Source organism: Elephas maximus (genome assembly GCF_024166365.1).
Source record: "Elephas maximus indicus isolate mEleMax1 chromosome Y unlocalized genomic scaffold, mEleMax1 primary haplotype SUPER_Y_unloc_1, whole genome shotgun sequence".
In the NCBI taxonomy this organism is placed as follows: domain Eukaryota; kingdom Metazoa; phylum Chordata; class Mammalia; order Proboscidea; family Elephantidae; genus Elephas; species Elephas maximus.
Window position 1 is genome coordinate 2,270,441 of NW_026060237.1, and position 22,263 is coordinate 2,292,703.

At 41.2% G+C, this 22,263-nt stretch overlaps 1 pseudogene; it reads right to left on the reverse strand.

Moving 5' to 3' along the window:
- Positions 1-15,118, reverse strand: part of LOC126069888 (testis-specific Y-encoded protein 3-like) — a 39,963-nt pseudogene extending 24,845 nt beyond the window's left edge.
- Positions 15,119-22,263: the final 7,145 nt, after the last annotated feature.

Below are 22,263 nucleotides of genomic sequence, written 5' to 3' on the forward strand. Positions count from 1 at the left end.
CTAGAATTTTTGTTGAGGATTTTTGCATCTATGCTCATGAGGGGTATAGGTCTGTAATTTCCTTTTTTTGTGATGTCTTTACCTGGTTTTGGTATCAGAGAAATGGTGGCTTCATAGAAGGAGTCAGGTAGTATTCCATCATTTTCTATGATTTAAAATACCTTTAGTAGTAGTGGTGTTAACTCTTCTCTGAAAGTTTGGTAGAACTCTGCAGTAAAGCCATCTGGGCCAGGGCTTTTTTTTTTTTTTTTTGGGAGTTTTTTGATTACCATTTCAATCTCTTTTTTTGTTGTGGGTCTATTCATTTGTTCTACTTCTGGTTGTGTTATTTTAGGTAGGTAGTGTTTTTTTAGGAATTCATCCATTTCTTCAGGTTTGCAAATTTGTTAGGGTACAATTTTTTGTAATAATCTGTTATGATTCTTTTAATTTCAGTTTTGTCTCTTGTCATGTGGCCCATTTCATTTCTTATTTGGGTTATTTGTATTCTTTCCTGTATTTCTTTAGTCAGGCTGGCCAATGGTTTATCAATTTTGTTAATTTTTTCAAAGAACCAGCTTTTGGCTTTGTTAATTCTTTCAATTTTTTTTCTGTTCTCTACTTCATTTAGTTCAGCTCTAATTTTTATTATTTGTTTTCTTCTGGTGCCTGATGGATTCTTTTGTTGCTCACTTTCTATTTATTCAAGTTGTAGGGACAGTTCTCTGATTTTGGCTCTTTGTTCTTTATGTATGTGTGTATTTATTGATATAAATTGACCTCTGAGCACTGCTTTTGCTGTGCCCCAGAGGTTTTGATAGGAAATATTTTAATTCTTGTTGCATTCTATGAATTTCCTTATTCCCTTCTTAATGTCTTCTATAACCCAGTCTTTTTTCAGGAGGCTATTTTTCAGGTTCCACGTATTTGATTTCTTTTCCCTAATTTTTCTGTTATTGATTTCCACTTTTATGGCCTTGTGGTTTGAGAAGATGCTTTGTAATATTTTGATGTTTTGGATTCTGCAAAGGTTTGTTTTATGACCTAATATGTGGTCTATTCTAGAGAATGTTCCTTGTGCGCTAGAAAAAAAAGTATACTTTGCAGCAGTTGGGTGGAGAGTTCTGTATAAGTCAATGAGGTCAAGTTGGTTGATTGTTGTAATTAGTTCTTCCGTATCTCTATTGAGCTTCTAACTGGATGTCCTGTCCTTCTCCGAAAGTGGTGTGTTGAAGTCTCCTACTCTAATTGTGGAGGTGTCTATCTCACTTTTCAGTTCTGTTAAAATTTGTTTTATGTGTCTTGCAGCCCTGTCATTGGGTGCATAAATATTTAATATGGTTATATTTTCCTGGTCAATTGTCCCTTTTATCCTTATGTAGTGTCCTTTATCCTTTGTGGTGGATTTAGCTTTAAAGTCTATTTTGTCAGAAATTAATATTGCTACTCCTGCTCTTTTTTGCTTATTGTTTGCTTGATATATTTTTTCCATCCTTTGAGTTTTAGTTTGCTTGTGTCTCTAAGGTGTGTCTCTTGTAGGCAGCATATAGACGGATCGTGTTTCTTTATCCAGTCTGAGACTCTCTGTCTCTTTATTGGTGCATTTAGTCCTTTTACATTCAGTGTAATTATAGATAAGTATGTGTTTAGTGTTGTCATTTTGATGCCTTTTTATGTGTCTTGTTGACAATTTCATTTTTCCTCTTACTTTTTTTTGGCAAGACGATTTTCTTTGTAAATTGTGTGTTCCTCATTTTCATAGTATTTGACTTTATGTTTGCTGAGTCGTTACGTTTTTCTTGGTTTTTATCTTGAGTTATGGAGTTGTTATACCTCTTTGTGGTTGCCTTAATATTTATCCCTATTTTTCTAAGTAAAAACCTAACTTGTATTGTCCTATATCACCTTGTATCCCTCTCCATATGGCAGTTCTATGCCATCTCTATTTAGTCCCTCTTTTTGATTATGGTGATCTTTTACATATTGACTTCAATGATTCCCTGTTTTGAGCATTTATTTTTAATTAATCTTAGTTTGTTCTTTTGATTTTCCTATTTGAGTTGATATCAGGATGTTCTGTTCTGTGAACTTGTGTTGTGCTGGTATCTGATATTATTGGTTTTCTGACCAAACAATTTCCTTTAGTATTTCTTGTAGCTTTGGTTTGGTTTTTGCAAATTCTCTAAGCTTGTGTTTATCTGTAAATATCTTAATTTTGCCTTCATATTTCAGAGCAAGTTTTGCTGGATATATGATCCTTGGCTGGCAGTTTTTCTCCTTCAGTGCTCTGTATATGTCATCCCATTGCCTTCTTGACTGCATGGTTTCTGCTGAATAGTCTGAACTTATTCTTATTGATTCTCCCTTGTAGAAGACCTTTCTTTTATCCCCGGCTGCTTTTAAATTTTTCTGTTTATCTTTGGTTTTGGCAAGTTTGATGATAATATGTCTTGCTGTTTTTCTTTTGGATCATTCTTAAATGGGGTTCGATGAACATGTTGGATACATACCCTTTCGTCTTTCATGAAGTCAGGGAAGTTTTCTGTCAGCAGATCTTCAACTATTCTCTCTGTGTTTTCTGATATCCCTCCCTGTTCTGGGACTCCACTCACACGCAAGTTATCCTTCTTGATAGAGTCCCACATGATTCTTAGGGTTTCTTCATTTTTTTAAAATTCTTTCATCCCATTTTTTTTTCAGCTACATTGGTGTTAATTCCCTGGTCCTCCAGATTTCCCACTCTGCATTCTAACTGCTCAAGTCTGCTCCTCTGACTTCCTATTGCGTTTTCTAATTCTGTAATTTTATTGTTAATCTTTTGGATTTCTGAATGCTGTCTCTCTATGGATTCTTGCAACTTATTAATTTTTCCACTATGTTCTTGAATAATCTTTTTTTGAGTTCTTCTGCTTTATCAGTGTGTTCCTTGGCTTTTCCTGTAGATTGCCTTATTTCATGTCTGAGGTCATCCCTGATGTCTTGAAGCATTCTGTAAATTAGTTTTTTATATTCTGTATCTGATAATTCTAGGATTGTATCTTCATTTGGGAAAGATTTTGATTCTTTAGTTTGGGGGGTTGTAGAAGCAGTCATGGTCTGCTTCTTTATGTGGTTTGATATCAACTGCTGTCTCCGAGCCATCACTAAGATATTGTAGTGATTTATTCTATATTTGCTCCCTGAGTCTTATCTTGTTTTATTTTCTTTCAATATACAAGGATGGGCTACTAGACTGAGCTGTCTTAATTGTTGTAGCCCTTGACTTACTTATGACCTATTACCAGCTGTTTCGGGCTGTTACCAGATATATATGCCTGAGTCCATTCACTATTCTTGAGTAGAATCTGATTTTGGGTAATCAAGTGTGTGATGCACACTGTCACCTATCCACCTTGAGAAGTAGTGGTGATAGTTGTGTGTACCAGATTTTAGTAGCAGCTGGGGTTCACACTCCGGGGGGGCAGGATGCTAACAGGCTTCCCCCAAGTTTCAGTGAGGTAGGTGTGTCTCTATTTCTAAAGCACCTTGGTGGGAGGGCTCTGCAGCTGTACCTTAGGCCCCTAATGCAAGTACTTCTACAGATTGGTAGGTGTCACCCTCCTTAGACCCCTAAGACAGGAGGCTAGTTGGTCTGGGGGGAGCTTCAGCCCTCAGTTCCCTGTTGTGGGTCAGTGAGGGCTATGTTGAATATGCAGAGATATCAGACCTGGGAAACTTGTCTTTCCAGTAAATCCGCTAAAACAAATGCAGTCAGATCCCTATCAGAAATGCCTTTGCATTGTAATAGCCACCTTGTTCCCTGTAGGGATGAAAGCCCGAGACTGTGGATCACATATGCTTGGCTGGAGCTGGTTCTGTGTTTTTAGTCCAATTAGGGAAGGATTTTTGGTCCCTGGGTTTTTTGTGGTTGCTTCTCTCAGGCCAGAAGAATGGGTTAGGAAAGACCAAAAAAAAAAAAAAAAAAAGGGAAAAGAAAATCGCAGAGCAGTTCTCCCTCCAGCTCGGGATATTCCAATGTTAATGAAGCCGCCTGGGAAGGGGAGGGGAGAGTTCAGAAAAACAGGAGAGAGTAGCACCCTGAAATATAGACAAAGTTACTTATCTTGCTTGGGATGACTGTTTTATCTGAGATTCCCAAAGGGCGTGTTGCCAGGGTGCGCTGACTGGGTAGAGATTGCTCCCGAGGGTCAGGCCCGCATCCTGTGCTTGCGCTGTCTCAGAAGCCGTGGTCGGTTCCTCCGCTGCCAGTCCAAAGCCCAGCATCAAGGTTTTCTGGCTGGGACGCTGCACTCCCGGCTCCATAAACAGTCACTGCCTCCCGGTGACTTCTCCTCCCACCAGCTGCGTCTCCGCGCCGCTTGCGCAGACTGGCTGGGCCCCCTCCCGAGGTCAGTTCAGGAGGGTAGGGCTGCACCCTGTGTTTGTGCTGTCACAGGGTGCTGTGCTCATCTCCCCTGTGCTCAGTCCAAAGCCCAGCGCAAAGTTTTCCTGACTGGGACACTGGCTTCAGGCTCCGAAAACAGTCGTTGCTTCCCCGTCGTTGTTTGTTCTTGGTCTCTGTCACTCAGGTCAACTCTTTAAATCTGTGTTTGTTGGTCAGGGTTCGTAGATTGTCATGTATGTGATCGATTCACTTGTTTTTCTGAGTCTTTGTTGCAAGAGGGATCCGAGGTAGTGTCTACCTAGTTAGCCATCTTGGTCCCCTCCTCATCTAGAAGATATCTTGATTCTTTGTTTTGAGAGGTTTTTGAGGCGATCATGATCTGTGTCTTTATGTGACTTGATATTGACTGTTGTCTCTGAGTCATCTATAGGTTTTTTTTTTATTAGTTTATTTTATGTTTGCTTGCTGTGTCATAGATTCTTGCATTCTTTTGTTTTGATATGCCCAACCAGGTTGCTTAAGTGAGCTAGGTTGATTACTTTCACCTTTGGAGATTTGATGTCCTCTCTCCAGGTGGCTAGAGCTGTTATCAGGTATATCAGTCTAGGAGTCCCTTCACTTTTCTTGTATGAATTCAGCTCACTTGTCCAGGTAGCTGATCATTAAGTGTGTGGTACAGGCTCTGGCCTACATTCTTAGAAGAGCAGGGGTGATTGGTGTAGGTACCGGTATGTGGTTGCAGTTGGGGGTCATACTCTGAACAAGTCAGGGGGCTGAGAATCGTCCCTCATGTGTCTCTAAGGAAAGCGTGTCCCTGTTCCCCAGAGCATAAAGGTGGGTGGGTTCTGCAGATGGACCATGGACACCCAATGTTTTTGGTCGTAAGGACTGGGAGGTACCACTTATCCTTGGACCCATGTCATGGGTGGCTGGGTGACCTTAGTGGAGCCACCAGTCCTTAGGCCCCTGATGTGGATAGGTGAGGACCCTGTTTAACAGGCAAAGCAAAGTCAAACATCAAACGCCCACCTCTCCACTGCACAGCTGAAATGGTTGGAGTCTGCCAACAAGGGCATATGCTCCTAAAATAGGGCCATGCATGGGAAAGGTACTCAAAGTCCATGGGCAATTTATGCCTGGACAGGAGCCACTTCTGTCCTGAACTCTCCTGGTTAGTGGAGCTGGCAAATATCTTCCCCCTCCATTGCAAATTTATTCTTTCTCCAAGGCTGCAAGAATGGCTCTAGGTGTTCAGCAGGGCCTATCTCAGGGCCAGGGAAATCAGCCATCAAATCTGCTTTGGCATAGCTGTGGCGGTGGGGGGGGGGGTGGTGGGGACCATAAAATATAGGCAAGTACTTAGCTTTTGCCATGCACGCTGTTCTTCTCTGGTTCTGGAGGTGTCAGTAGGCTGTGTGGTGGCTACTTCTCCCCGAGGAAACTGTGGCAGAATGCTTTACCACCCACATCAGTCGCTCCAGGGAATGGTGCCTAGGGCTACCCGTGATTCAGACCTAGTATCTCCTCTCTGCTTCTGAACCATCTATTTCTCCCTCTGCCCCTCAGTTCACTTTCTATCCTTGTCTTTGGTGTTTAGTGCTCCTAGCTTGTCATAAATATACTCATTTCACTTGTTTTTCCAGGTCTTTGTTCTAAGAGAGCTCACTGGAAGTGTCTGTCTATTGCGCCATCTTGGCTCTACCCTGGGTTTTTCAGATTTTTAATAAAGAAAACAAATTAACATCTCACAACATTGGAGTTAATGCTTTCGGAGTGGATTTCCTTTTTAGACTGTTAATCTTTACTTTTTTTTTAGGCTCTCCTTTCTTAGAGTGCAGAAAAGAAATAAGTGATCTTTGAAAGGAGAAAGATGCATATCTTAGACTGAGGATTGCAATTATGTGAGTGATGGGTGGCCCGATACCTGTATGAAAAGGCAACTCACCTAATATGTCAGACTGAGATTAAAGTAGTGGCTCTTAACCTTGGCTGTGTATTAGAATTTTTGTTGTTTTGTTGTTCAGGCCACATCCCAGAGATATTCCATCAGATGCTTCCCAAGAGACCCCAACGTACAGCTAAGACTGAGGCCTACTGGTCTAGAGAACTATTTCTCAGATTTTAATATACATTGGAATCTCCCAGTTATCTTGTCAAAATGCAAGGTCTAAACCAGTCGGTCTGGGGTGGGGGCTGAGACTCTGCATTTCTAACAAGTGCCAGTAATTCCTGTTGTTATGGGTTGAGTTGTGTCCACTCAAAAATGTATGTTGTGGTCCTAAGCCCTGGTACCTGTGACCTGGCTGGGAAATGTGGTCTTTGAAGATGGTATCAGTTAGGTTAACATGAGGTCATACTGGGGTAGGGTTGGTCCCAATCCTATACAATGGGTGTCCCTATAAAAGAGAAGATTCATGGAGACAAGGAAGATAGCGGAAGGACACCAAGCTGCTAGTCCATGAACCACACCGGAGGAGCAAGGGCAAGTTAAGGTTTTTTTTTTTCTCCCCAATAAATTGAATTGTTTGGAAAGGCCCTGTCTGTGACTTTGAGAAAATCACTAAATGGATTTGACTTTCTCAAAGACCCGTTTGGCATACAGAGTGGGAGATGTGGCATGTCCTTTCTCAAAGAGATGTCTGTTCTTGACAAGAAATTATCTAGTCTATTTCCTGGGTTCATTCATCTTCATTTGATTAAGAATATAATTGTTTTCCCTGCTCACTCAGAGTAAACCGTTTGCAGTCCCGTTGAATAAATAAATGTCAGTGTGTTTCTTGTAGGAGCCAGAGGCAGTACATGGCTCAGAGAAAATCACGGGAAAAATGGGCCAAGGGGAGACAGAGGACTCAGCAGGAAGAGAGAGTAGTGGGAGGGAAGTGAAAAGACCAGCCGCATGATACCCAAAGCCCATTGCTGTCCAGTCCATTGTGGTTCCCAGCAACCCAATAGGACAGAATTAGAAATGTCCCGTAGAGTTTCCAAGGAGCACCTGGTATATTCGAACTGCCGACCCTTTGGTTAGAAGCTGTAGCACTTACCCACCATGCCACCAAGATTTCTAGCCGTATGATATTCTGAGCCGTATCACAGTCACATCCATTTATATGTGAAAGATCCCCACAGGTGGCCGCTGTGTTATTAAACACTCATTCCCTCCCCACTCCCACTGATTGCCCTTGTCATCGAAAACAAGAACTTAACCAGAATCAAATTCTGACTTTTGCTTTGCCTGTCCAGGAAAGGCTCGGACACCACCTGACTGTCAGTGGAGGCTTCAGTGTTGCTGTGATGCTGAATAGTTTTCTAAGGAGCTTCCAGACCAGATGGACTAGTAAGACAGGGCTGGCAATCTGCATGCAAAAATCAGCCAGTGAAAACCCTGTGGATCACAATAGCTCCATTTGCAACCTGTCATGGGGATGGTACAGGACCAGCCAGCATTTTGTTTTGGTGTGTTTGGGGTCACCGTGAGTCGGGGGCCAACTCGACAGCAGATAGCAACAACAAGAGTGTTCAAGGAAGGGAGATAAAAGATATGTAGTTGTCATTGTGGGCTGCTGTCAAGTCATCCCCCGACTCATGGAGACCCCATATGTTATAGAGTAGAGCTACTCCACAGCCTTCTCTCAGCTATCATATTTACAAAAGTAGATCACCTGGCCTTTCTTCCACAGAACCTATGGGTGAGTTCAAACTTTAAGTTAGCCAAAAAAAGGAAAATCAAACCTGTTGCCAATGAGTCGATTCTGATGCATAGTGACCCTATAAGACAGAGTAGAACTGCCCCATAGAGTTTCCAAAGAGTGCATGGTGGATTCGAACTACCAACCTTTTGGTTAGAAGCTGTAGCACTTAACCACTGAGCCACCAAGTTTCCTTTAATTTAGCAGCTGATGGCAAACCATTTGTACCACTCAGCGTCCTCTGATAAAAGATAAACCTTGTGTAATTATAGATAACAACTTCACCCTCTTTGGGAAAGCAAGCACATAATTAAAATCTGAACTGTTACCTAGTGTTATAATGGAACAAGGGGATTATTGAAGGGCCAAAACCTTTTCCTTTTTTGTAATGGGATGCATGTGATTCCTTGTTGATTTTTGCTTCACCCTCCCATCAGCTGCCCCCACTACCTGCCCATTTTTTTTTTCCCAAAAAGATGCCAGAAACAAACAACAACAAAAAACCTACCGCCATCCAGTCCATTCCGACACGTAGCTGCCCTGTAGGGCAGGGTAGAACTGCCCCATAGTGTGTCCAAGGTTGTGATTTTTTTTTATCATACTTTAGATGAAGGTTTACAGAACAAACTAGCTTCTCCTTAAACACTTAGTACACATGTTCTTTTATGACATTGGCTAACACCCCCACGACTTGTCAACACGCTCCCTTCTCAACCTTGGGTTCCTGTCACGCCTGACTTCTATTCCCTGCCCCAGGGCTTGCGCTCCCCTTTAGTCTCATTTTGTTTTATGGCCCTGTCTAATCTTTGGCTGAAGGGTGAGCCTTAGGAGTGACTTCATCACTGAGCTGAAAAGGTGTCCAAGGGCCATACTCTCAGGGTTTCTCCCATCTCTGTCAGGCCAGCAAGTTTGGTGTTCTTTTTTGAGTTAGAAATTTGTTCTACATTTTTCTGCACTTCTTCCTGGACCCCTGTACTGTGATCCGTGTCAGAGCAGTCAATGGTGGTAGCTGGGCACCATCTAGTTTTACTGGACTCAGTCTGTTGGAGGTTGTGGTACATCCTCCTCCAGACTTACTTTTTTATATATATATAATTTCTATTGTGCTTTAAGTGAAAGTTTCCAAATCAAGTCAGTCTCTCACACAAAAACCCATATACACCTTGCTATAGACTCCCAATTACCCTCCCCTAATAAGACAGCTGCTCTCTCCCTCCACTCTGTGTTTTCATGTAAATTTCACTGGCTTCTAACCCCCTCCACCCTCTCATCTCCCTTCCATGTAGGAGGTGGCAGCATCGTCTCAAGTGTCCACCTGATCCAGGAAGCTCACTCCTTACCAACATCCCTCTCCGATCCACTGTCCAGTCCAATCCATGTCTGCAGAGTTGGTTTCAGAAATGGTTCCTGTCCTGGGCCAACAGAAGGTCTGGGGGCCACGACCCCCAGGGTAATTCTAGCCTCAGTCCGACCACTAAGTCTGGTCTTATGAGAATTTGGGGTCTGTGTCCCATTGCTCTCCTGCTCCCTCAGAGGTTCTCTGTTCGTTCCCTGTCAGGGCAGTCATTGGTTGTAGCTGGGCACCATCTAGTTCTTCTGGCCTCAGGATGATGTAGTCACTGGTTTATGTGGCTGTTTCTGTCTCTTGGGCTCGTAATCACCTTGAGTCCTCAGTGTTCTTCATTCTCCTTTGATCCAGGTGGTTTGAGACCTATTGATGCATCACAGATGCCTGCTTGCTCGCTTTGAAGACCCCAGACGCCACTCTTCAAAGTGGGAAGCAGAATGTTTTCTTAATAGATTTTATCATGCCAACTGACTTAGATGTCCCCTGAAACCATGGCCCACAGACCCCTGCCCCTGGTACGCTGGCCTTCGAAGCATTCAGTTTATTCAGAAAACTTCTTTGCTTTTGGTTTAGTCCAGTTTTGCTGCCCTCACCTGTATTGTGTGCTATCTTTCCCTTCACCTAAAGTAGTTCCTATCTACTATCTAATTAGTGAATGCCGCTGTCCCACCCTTCCTCTGTCCCCCATCTCGTAACCACAAAAGTATGTTTTCTTCTTGGTTTAAACAATTTCTCAAGTTCTTGTAATAGTGGTCTTATACAATGTTTGTCCTTTTGCAACTGACTAATTTCACTCAGCATTAATGCCTTCCAGGTTCCTCCATGTGATGAAATGTTTCACAGATTCGTCACTGTTCTTTATTGATGCATAGTATTCCATTGTGTGAATAAACCCTAATTTATTTACCCATTCATCCATTGATGGGCACCTTGGTTACTTCCATCTTTTTGCTGTTGTAAACAGAGCTGCAGTAAACATGGGTGTGCATATATCTCTTTGTTTAAAGGCTCTTATTTCTCTAGGATATATTCCAAGGAGTGGGATTGGTGGATCGTATGGTAGTTCTATTTCCAGCTTTTTAAGGAAGCGCCAAATCGATTTCCAAAGTGGTTGTACCATTTGACATTCTCACCGGCAGTGCAGAAGTGTTCCAATCTCTCCGCAGCCTCTCCAACATTTATTATTTTGTGTTTTTTGGGGATTAATGCCAGCCTTGTTGGAGTGAGATGAAATCTCATTGTAATTTTGATCTGCATTTCTCTAACGGCTGATGATTGTGAACATTTCCTCATGTATGCGTTAGCTACCTGAATGTCTTCTTTAGTGAAGTATCTATTCATATCTTTTGCCCATTTTTAAATTGGGTTATTTGTCTTTTTGTAGTTGCATTTTTGCAGTAACCTGTAGATTTTAGAGATCAGACACTGATCAGAAATGTCATAGCTAAAAAGTTTTCCCAGTCTGTAGGTAGACATTTTACTCTTTTGGTGAAGTTCTTGGATGAGCTAAGGTGCGTAATTTTTAGGAGCTCCCAGGTGTCTAGTTTTTCTTCTGCATTCTTAATAATCTTTTGTATACAGTTTATGCCATGTATTAGGGCTCCTAACATTGTCCCTATTTTTTCTTCAATGATCTTTATCCTTTTAGATTTTATATTTAGGTCTTTGATCCATTTTGAGTTAGCTTTTGTGCATGGAATGAGGTGTGGGTGTTGTTTCATTTTTTTGCAGATGGATATCCAGTTATACCTGCACCATTTGTTAAAAAGACTGTCCAAGACTGTCTTTCTTTTAAGAAACCAATATTATGACTTTACAAAACAAACTTGCCGGTTAAGAGTTGCTGCTATTGGTATATCCATTATGGGTGTGGAAGAATTCTGCAAGGAAATAAAATATACTTTTATAAATTTTGCATATGATAATAATTATATTTTCCTTTTCATTTCAGATCAGTCAGGTATAAATAACCTCACATTCACTGTGACTTGTGACTTGTCTTGTCAAGTCCTGTGCAAAGCGAGCCAAAACTCCTCTTAAGACTCTGAGCATACCGTTGTATTTGTGTCATGCTCTTTGGATTGCTGTCACCACTGACAGATATCAGCAATAGTCCATTTAACTTTAAAGATGTCGCATCAAAGAATGGAAAGAGAGTGCACAAGTTTTTAGGTATTTCAAGATGAAAAACACCCATGATGTTCTACGAAGGGCCTGCTGACAAACATCATAGGACAAACTAATGAAATTATTTCTCACTACCTTGTAAGCTTGATTCCTTTTGACTGTCTCAGACCTGAAGAACAAATTACATGGTCCAAATCAAATTTCTTTTCTACTTACTGATTTTTGAACATGAATTTTGTGTTAATGTCCAAACTCGAATGTAAATTTTATTTTATAAATTTTACTGGTTTCATAAATTTTATTTATGTTCAATTATTTAAATGTATTGGCTATGGACATGTTATCAGGAGGGATCAGTTCCTGGAGAAGCATTTCTTGCTTGGTAAAGTAGAGGGTCAGCAAAAAATTGGAAGATCCTCAACGACGTGGACTGACACAGTGGCTACAACAATGGGCTCAAGTGTACAATGATTGTGAGGAGGGCAACAGGATTGGGCAGTGTTTCATTCTGTTGTACTTAAGGTCCCTATGAGTCAAACCTACTCTAAAGCACCTAACGACAATAGTGCTAGAACTAATTTTTTTTTAAGTGCCATAATATGGATATACCACGTAAAATGAAACAGTAACAACTAACTGGAGTGCAAAAAATGAAAACTTTTAGAAGATAAAGAGAAAAGGATTTGTGAATCCCTAAAGACAATTCCAGATTTAACTTCCTTTTTTAAACGTAATGAATGAGAAGAGACATCTTCCCTTGAACACTCGAGTTTAGTGGGTACAGATCATTGTACTAGCACCAATAGTTCTGAAATTACGAATAGCAATATGAGCATAACAGAATTTGTTCCAAATTTTGCATCCATTCCTTGAGGTAATAAAAAGTTAATAATGGTGTAGAAAGTGAAATGACCTTAGCATCTGAAATTGTTGAATCTGCAGACCTTGTAAATAACAGAAATGCAGATCCTACTTTGGGGAATAACTTTTCTTCTAATGATATAAATTATCAGATTGAAAGAAGGCCAAGTGATTGTCAGCATCACAATGGACCATTTGAAAATTCATGTCAAAATTTTCTGGATGGTAAACAAACAAAATTCTGTAGCCAGAAGATATTTATAGGGTGCAAAGCTAGTGGTGGAAATTATGAGAGAGAGCAGCTACCGTCTTCTCCATCAGTGGGCTTTGCATATTGTTTTGATTGACAACTATTTAGCCCTAAATCATTTAATTCTTGATTTGCTAAGGGTGGATTTAGGAACTAGCACAACTCAAATATGATCGATAAACGTGAAAGCAGATCAATTCACAGAGATTGTATGTTGTCGTATTTAAACTGAAGACATGGTTTTGGCTTAACATGTGAGCTAGAAACACAAATTAATGAAGACTGTCAATATTGGAAACTCATTGTGCAATGCATTATTGCTGTCATTCTAACAATCACTGAACGTGGACTACAGTTCTGAGAAAGACATGAAGTGTTTGGGTTCCCACAAAATGGAAATTTTGGGGGTTTACTTGAACTTGTTGCTCAGTTTGATCCAATTTTAGCAGGTCACATCTCAAAATATGATAACACAGAAAAGCAACCCATCGTATGTCTACAAAAACGTGTGAGAAATTAATAAAGGTAAAAAGTGATAAAGTTTGATCAACTATTTTCAGCAAAATAAGAATAGCTCAATCTTTCAGTTTACCTGTAGATTCCACTCATGACCCTTCTCATACAGAGCTGCTAAGTATGGTTTTAAGATACAGATCTACAACAGATGGAAAACCCCCTTGAGTGATTTGTCACAATTACTAGCTTAAAAATTCATATCAGTGAAGGAGTTGCAAATCAAATACTTCACTATGTATGAGAAGCTTACAAAATCACCTTTTCTAAGTGCAGAGGCCAGTCATATGACAATGCTGCCAGTATGTCAGGATGTTACAAAGACATGCAACAGAAAGTTTTAGAACATAATGAATATGCCATTTTCATGCCACATGCTGTTCATTCACTTAATCTTGTAGGACATAGCTCAGCAGATTGTTGTCCAGGAACAGTTGAGTTTTTTCTACTGTTCAGTTACTGTACACATTTTTTGCCACCTCTACTCACCAAAGGGCAGTTTTTTAAATGTATTTAGGCAATGGCTGAGGATTAAAAAGTCTTTCTAATACATGTAAGAACGTGCATATTGTAGCAAAGAGCGCAATTTTGAAATCCTACCCTAAAAATCTAGATGCCTTAGAAAGTATTGCTGAAGACCAGACAGAAAAAGAGAAGGTGAAAACACTGTCAACAAAATGCAAACACTGGAGTATGTATTTATGGTGGTTATGTAGGGTAATATATTGAAATACCATGGCTTGTGTCAGGTGCACCTTAGTGCTCAAAGTGACATCTTTGCTTTTTAACACTTTAAAGAGATCTTTTGCAACAGATTTACCCAATGCAGTGCATCATTTGATCATTTGATATCTGGACTGCTGCTTCCATGGGTGTTGATGGTGGTGCTCCCCCAAAATATGTGTCAACTTGGCTAGGCCATGGTTCCCAGTATTATGAGATTGTCCACCATTTTGTCATCTGGTGTGATCCTCCCATGTATTGTAAATCCTACCTCTATGATGTTAACGAGGCAGGATTAGAGACAGTTACAATAATGAGGCTGGACTCAATCTACAAGATGAGGTTGTGTCTTGAGTCAATCCTCTTTGAGATATAAAAGAGAGAAGAGAGCAGACAGACAGGGGTACCTCTTACCAGGAAGAAAGCAGAGCTGGGAGCAGAGTGCATCCTCTGAACCTGGGGTTCCTGTGATAAGAAGCTCCTAGACCAGGAGAAGATTGATGAGAAGAACCTTCCCCCAGAGCCTACAGAGAGAAAAAAACCTTCCCTGGAGCTGATGTCCTGAATTTGAACTTATACTGTACCAGACTGTGAGAGAATAAACTTCTCTTTGTTAAAGCCATCTTCTTGTAGTATTTCTCTTATAGCAGCACTAGATAACTAAGGTAACCTCTAAAAACAAAAACCAAACCAGTTGCCCTGGAGTTGAGCCTGATTCATGGTGACCCCATGTGTGTCAGAGTAGGACTGGGCTCTGTAGGGTTTTCAGTGGCTGATTTTTCAGAAGTAGATTACCAGTCCTTTTTTCTAGGTTCCTCTGGGTGGACTCACATCTCCAACCTTTGGCTTATCATCTGACTTCCTTAGCTGTTTTAACCATCCAGGGACTCCATAGCCATCAGGAATAAAAAAAAAAAAATCAAAACTCATTGCTTTCCAGTGGATTCTGACTCATGGCTCCCCCATGTGTGTCAGAGTAGAACTGTGCTCCATAGAGTTTTCAACGGTTGTTTTTTCAGAAGTAGATCACCCAGCCGTTATTTCACAGCACCTCTGAGTAGGCTTGAATTTCCCACTTTTGTGTTACCAGCTGGATGCTTAACCCTTTGCTCTGACCAAGGACTCCATTTCATGCCACTAAGTGGATGGTCATTTGTTATGACAGCAGTAGAGAATGATAATACCCAGCGTGCACAGTTGATGAAGCCCTTCTTATTGGTAGTTGCCATCGGATCGAGCCGAATCATGGCGAAGAACTGGCCTCCAGAGGGTTTTCAATGCCTGCAAACTTTTAGAGGCAGATTGCCAGGTCTGTCTTCCAAGGCACCTCTGGGTTAGTTTGAACCACCAATCTTTTGACCAGTAGTGAAGAATTTAACTGTTCACACCACCCACGGTCTCCTTTGAAGCCCTTGAAGTAACGAATTAATTGGTAAACTATTGAGGGAACTGAGATTCTCTTCTTTCACTGCTGGAAATGTCAATATTTCCTCCTGAAACTTTAAGCAGATAGGAAGGTTACAAAAGTCAATTTAGAGACTCAACCTGGACTTATTTCAAATGGTTTTTATTGCCATTGTAAGCAACTCTTCTGGATAAAATACTACTTTTGTCAAAGACCCAACTCAAAACCAGCCAGGGTGATTTCTGAGTTCAATTTCCAGACCTAATTTACCCACAGAGCCTTCATCTTAGAGCATGTTGTAAATCTCCTCATCCTCAAAGGTCCGAGACTCTAGTGGAAGTTCTTTGTGCTTACCATTGCTATTGTAACTCACAGTATCACTTACAGAAAATTATCTCTACCTCTACAGACTGGTGGGTTGATTTTTACTCCCCTCTGGGGCTGCCTTGTGCTTCTCTCAGCCAGTCCTCTTCTGCCTGCTTAGGCTCAGCCAGCTAACACCCCATCAATATTTCAATTTCATTGTGTTTTTCTGCTTTTGTTGTCAACAGAATCCTTCACCCCAAAGAAACACGCTCAACCTTTGGTTCACTGCTAAGCTGTTGTTATTGGGTGCTTTGGAGTTGATTCCAACTCACATGAACCCCATGTGACAGAATACAACTGCCCTGTAGGGCTTCCTAGGCTGTCATCTTTCCTTTGGATATGTTATCAGGAGAGGCCAGTGTCCGGAGAAGGACATGTTTGGTAAGGTAGAGGGTCCGTGAAAGAGAGGGAGGCCCTCAGTGAGATGGACTGACACAGTGTCTGCAACAAAGTGGTCAAGCATAACAACGATTGTGAGGATGGTGCAGGACCGGCAGTGTTTCTTTCTGTTGCACATAGGTTCACTATGAGTTGGAAGTGCCTCGACTGTACCGAAAGACAAGCATCTTCACAGGAGCAGGTTGCCAGGCCTTTCTCCCTTAGAGCCACAGGGTGAGTTTGAACCAGCAACCTTTTTGTTAGCAGCCAAGTGCTTAATCATTATGCCACCAGAAGTCCTTCATTGCTAACCAAAAAGTAACCAAACCCATTGCAATGCATTCGATTCCGACTCATAGTGACCCTAAGGAATAGAGTAGAAGTGCTCCACAGGGTTTCTATGGATCATGTGGTGGATTCAAACTGCCAACTTTTGGTTAGCAGGCACAGCTCTTAACCACTGCGCCACCAGTGTTTCCAAGCATAATAATTATGTAAGCTTTTCACTGCCGATATTCAACAGCATGATTTATCATCATTCTGCTATTTAATTTATATTAATAATTCTTCATGCTATAAATGTTGACTCAGCACCTACCATATTCTGGGATGCACTAGAAGACTGTATAGAAATAAAGAGGAAGGTGTAACAGTCTAGTAGGGGAGTTAGGCTTTCAAAAGGTACAGTGCATGCTACCTGGAATACAGATGTGCCATCCACAATGCTGCTAAATCATCTGGGGACGGTCAGAAAGGTGTCCTGGAAGGGGGAGTGTGTAATGGGTATAGACGAGAAAACAGGAGGTTCCCAAGAACTTGCCAAGGGGAAAAACAAAACCTCTCAGAGAGAATAACAAAGGAAATGCTGGAAGGTTCGTCAATAGGTAGTGGAGTTTGAGGAATGATATGTGTAGAGAACAGTCCACTACCCATCTGTCAGTCTGTCCTACTGTAGTGGCTTGGGTGTTACTGAGATGCTGGAAGCTATGCCACCAGTATTTCAAATATCTGCAGGGCCACCTATGGTGGATAGATTTTGGCAGAACTTCCAGACTAAGACAGACTAGGAAGAAAGGCCTGGCCATCTACTTCCAAAAACTAGCCAGTGAAAACCAAATAGATTAGCACAGAACACGGTCTAATTTGCTTGCCTTGGACATGTCATCAGGAGGGGTCAATTGTTGGAGAAGGACATCATGTTTGGTGAAGTAGAGGGCCAGCAAGGGCAGGGGAGACTACATTTTGTTTATCCATTCATCTGTTGATGAACATGTAGGTGGTTTCCATCTTTTGACTATTATGAAAAGCACTTTAATGAACACTGGTGTACAGGGTTCTGTTTGCATTCCTGTTTTTGCTTCTTCTGGATGCATACCTAGGACCAGGTTTGCTGGATCTCAGGGTCATCATATGTTTAACTTTTTGAGGCCACGGTCAAAACTGTTCTGCACAGCAGCTGTAGTATTTTATACTCCCGCCAGCAATGGAGGAAGGCATGTTTGCTTTAGAATCTGCTAGAGTCATCTACACAGAGAAAGCAAGATTCAAAGACTTTGAAAATGTTTGACCAGTAAGGAAACTTATATGTAAGTCTGGAGTGTGTGTGTGTGTGTGTGGTGTGTGAGTGTGTGTGCGTATAGAGAGGGAGAGAGAGACAGAGACAGAGGAAAGAGACAGAGGCTGGGTTGTATTCATGGTAGAAAAATTAAAAATGATTGGCGGGGTCATTTCAATTCTAAGTGAGCAAATTCAATTTCCTGTAGAAAAATTCTACAGCCAAAATGAAGAAAAGCATATAACCTGCTGCAAATGTGTTTGGAGAGACTTTCCATTATCACAGGGTTTGCAGTTACAGGCCGTGTTCCTGAAAGGTGAAATAAAAATGTTGCCATTAGGAATGGCACATCTACGAGACTTTTTATGAAAAGAGGAAAATAAATTGTTGTAAAAAAAAAAGAGAGAGAGACAGTTCTCGTACAAACTTAAATATAAACGTGGCCCCCACCTTCCTCGCCACCCAAGAGGGCTGCTGGTTCACTGTATTCCTGTGGTTGAACGTTCTCTCACCTTCTCTTCCCACCTTGCTCAGAAGAACAATGATCAGAACAGACCCTACATTCTCAAGACACCTTTATCAATGCAATTCTTTGTTTCTAAAGAAATTTTTTGGTCAAATAACAACAGAATTATGTTAATTTTTTATATACAAGTTTGCATTAAAGTTTCAAAGTTTTCTGCTGGCACAACCTAAAGGTTTGTGGTTCAAGCCCACCCAGCACTGCTGTAGAAGAAAGGCCTGGGCACTCTGCTTCCAAGAAGATTACAGCCAAGAAAACACTGTGGGGCAGCTCTACTCTGCAACACATGGGGTTGCCAAGAGTCAGAATCAACTGGCAACTATTTTTGTTTTTGTTTTTTTAGGTGACATAGGTGGAGTTCCTGGGTGATACAAAAGGGTATACATTTGTATGTATGTATATTATATGTACATGTATATATGTACACAAATATGTATCAGGAGCCCTGGTGGCACAGTGGTTAAAGCACTCAACTGCTATCTGAAAGGTCAGCAGTTTGAAAGCACCAGCAGCTCCCTGGGAGAAAGGTGTGGCCGTCTGCTTCCGTAAAGATTTACAACCTTGGAAACCCTCTGAAGTCACTATGAGTTAGAATCGATTCAACAGCAGTGTTTTTTTTTCTTTTTTGTATATGTATGTATACATAAAAATCAATTTATGTATATGTATGTATGTGTTGTCGTTAGGTGCCATTGAGTCAGTTCGAACTCATAGCGGCCCTGTAGGACAGAGTAGAATTGCCCCATAGGGCTTCCAAGGAGTAGCTGGTGGATGTGAACCACCCACCTTTAGGTTAGCAGCTGAGTGCTTAACCATGGCCCCACCCAGGGCTCCATGTATATGGATATGAATTTGCTTGGCTCCTAACCAAAAGGTGTGCACTTCAAATCCACTGGCCACTCCTTGGAAGCCCTATGGGGCAGTTCTGCTCTGTCTTACGAGTGAGAATTGACTCAGATTAAACCTCAGTATCCACATATTTGAATCAAAGGCTTTCAGGGTATTTGAAATATCTTCCTAAAGCAAGGCTTTCCAGGAAATACGTGGGGGGAAACCTGTTCTAATTGACCTAATTATCACTTAACCCTGAATACCTGGCTTTCAGGCTCGCTGTCTGTAAAATGAGTCTGTTTCCGGGGTGTTGACCTGGTGTTTGAAACTCCAGTCCTAAATCTGAGTGTACGTATTCATGTATGGATGGATGGATGTATACGAGGAGCTCTGGTGATGCAGTGGTTAAAGCACTGGACTGCTAACTGAAAAGTCAGTACGAAACCACCAGCTGCTCAGCTGAAGAAAGACTACAGCCTTGGAAACCCTGTAGGGAAGTTCTACTCTGTCCTGCAGGGACATTATAAATTGGAATCAACTTGACAGCAGCGCATTGTGTTTTTTTTTTTTTTTTGGAGGTATATATATATACACACACACAGAGAGATATATATTTATTTATATACGGAAATATTGTGTAGAAATAAATCTATGTGTATACATGTAAACTTCTCTGTGTGTGTGTGTACATACAAACAAACAAAAAAAGCCAAACCCATTGCTATTGAGTCAATTCTCACTCATAAGACAGAGCAGAACTGCCCCATAGGGCTTCCAAGGAGTGGCCAGTGGATTCGAAGTGCAGACCTTTTGGTTAGGAGCCAAGCATACACATATGCATATGTACGGAGCCCTGGGTGGGGCCGTGGTTAAGCATTCAGCTGCTAACAAAAATCTTCCTCCATTCTTGATGCACTGTTCTTTTTCATGTCATCCAGCTTCTCAGCTTCTTCAGCATATGCATTGAATGAATACAGTGGAAAAATACAATCCTGACACACACTTTTCCTGACTTTATACCACACAGTATTCCCTTGTTCTTTTGAATGACTGTGTCTTCATCTATGTACAGGTTCTTCATGAGCACAATAAAGTGTTCTCAAGTTTGCCATGTTACCCATAATTTTTTTTTTTTTATGATCTACACAGTTCAATGTTTTTGCATAGTTAATAAAACACAGGTAAATATCTTTCTGGTATTCTCTGCTTTCAGCCAGAATCCATCTGACATCAGCAATGATATCCTGGTTCCACATCTGCTTCTTATCCTGGCTTGAATTGCTGGCAGCTCACTGTCGAAATCCTGCTGCAGCCTGTTTTGAATGATTTTTAGCAAAATTTTACTTCCATGTGAAACTAATGATGTTGTTCGATAATTTCAGAACTCAGTTGCATCATATTTCTTGGGAATAGGCATACATATGGATTACTCCTAGTCAGTCGACCAGTTAGCTGTCTTCTAAATTTCTTGGCATAGAGGGGTGAACACTTTCAGTGCTGCATCCATTTCTTGAAATATATCAACTGGTATTATGTCAATTACTGGAAGCTTCTTTTTTGCCAATCCTTTCAGTGCAGTTTGGTATAGTCACTCTGTGTATTGCTACCATCTTCTTCTAATGCTTCCTTCAGAGTTCAGTATTGTCTCCACAGAATGCTTCACTATTGCAACTCGAGGACTAAATTTTTTCTCCAGCTCATTCAGCTTGAGAAATGTCAGGTGTGTTTTTCCCTTTTGATGTTCTACCTCTAGGCCCTTGAACATCTCATTATGTTATTTACTTTGTCTTTTCAAGCCTCCCTTTGAAATCTTCTGTTCAGTTATTTTACTTCATCATTTTTTCCTGTTGATTTAGCTACTCTGTGTTCAACAGCAACTTTCAGAGTCTCTTCTGACATCCATTTTGGTCTTTTCCTTCTTTCCTGTCTTTTTTTTAAATTTTTTAATAATTTTTATTGTGCTTTAAGTAAAAGTTTACAAATCAAGTCAGTTTGTCGCTTATAATCTTATATACACCTTACTCCATACTCCCACTTACTCTCCCTGTAATGAGTCAGCCCACTCCCTCCTTCCAGTCTCTCCTTTCATGACTGTTTTGCCAGTCTCTAGCCCTCTCTACCCTCCCATCTCCCCTCCAGACAGGAGATACCAACACAGTCTCAAGTGTCAACCTGATACAAGTAGCTCACTCTTTATCAGCATCTCTCTCCAACCCATTGTCCAGTCCCTTCCATGTCTGATAAGTTGTCTTTGGTAATGGTTCCTGTCCTGGGCCAACAAGGTTTGGGGACGATGAACACCAGGATTCCTCTAGTCTCAGTCAGACCATGAAGTTTGGTCTTTTTATGAGAATTTAGGGTCTGCATCCCACTGTTCTCCTGTTCCCTCAGGGTTCCCTGTTTTGCTCTCTGTCAGGGCAGTCATAGGTTGTGGCCGGGCACCATCTAGTTCTTCTGGTCTCAGGATGATGTAAGTCTCTGGTTCATGTGGCCCTTTCTGTCTCTTGGGCTCATAGTTATCGTGTGACCTTGGTGTTCTTCATTCTTCTTTGATCCAGGTGGCTTGAGAACAACTAATGCATCTTAGATGACCGCTTGTTAGCATTTAAGACCCCAGATGGCACATTTCAAACTGGGATGCAGAATGTTTTCACAATAGAATTATTTTGCCAATTGACTCAGAAGTCCCCTTAAGCCATAGTCCCCAAACCCCTGCCCTTGCTCCGCTAACCTTTGAAGCATTTGGTTTATCCTGGAAACTTCTTTGCTTGTGGTTCAGTCCAGTTGAGCTGACCTTCCGTGTATTGAGTATTGTCCTGCCCTTCAACTAAAGTAGTTCTTATCTGCTATCTAATCAGTAAATAACCCTCTCCCACCCTCCACTACTCATATACACAAAAATATGTGTTCTTCTCAGTTTATACTATTTCTCAAGATCTTATAATAGTGGTCTTATACAATGTTTTTCCTTTGCTTCTGACTAACTTCACTCAGCATAATGCCTTCCAGGTTCCTCCGTGTTATGAAATATTTCAGATTCGTCACTCTTCTTTATCGATGCGTAGTATTCCATTCTGTGAATAAACCCTAATTTATTTGCCCATTCATCCATTAATGGGCACCTTGGTTGCTTCCAGCTTTTTGCTATTGTAAATACAGTTGCAATAAACACGGGTGTGCATATATCTGTTCATGTAAAGGCTCTTATTTCTCTAGGGTATATTCCGAGGAGTGGGATTTATGGGCTGTATGGTAGTCCTATTTCTAACTTTTTAAGAAAACACCAAATAGATTTCCAAAGTGGTTGTACCATTTTATATCCCCACCAGCAGTG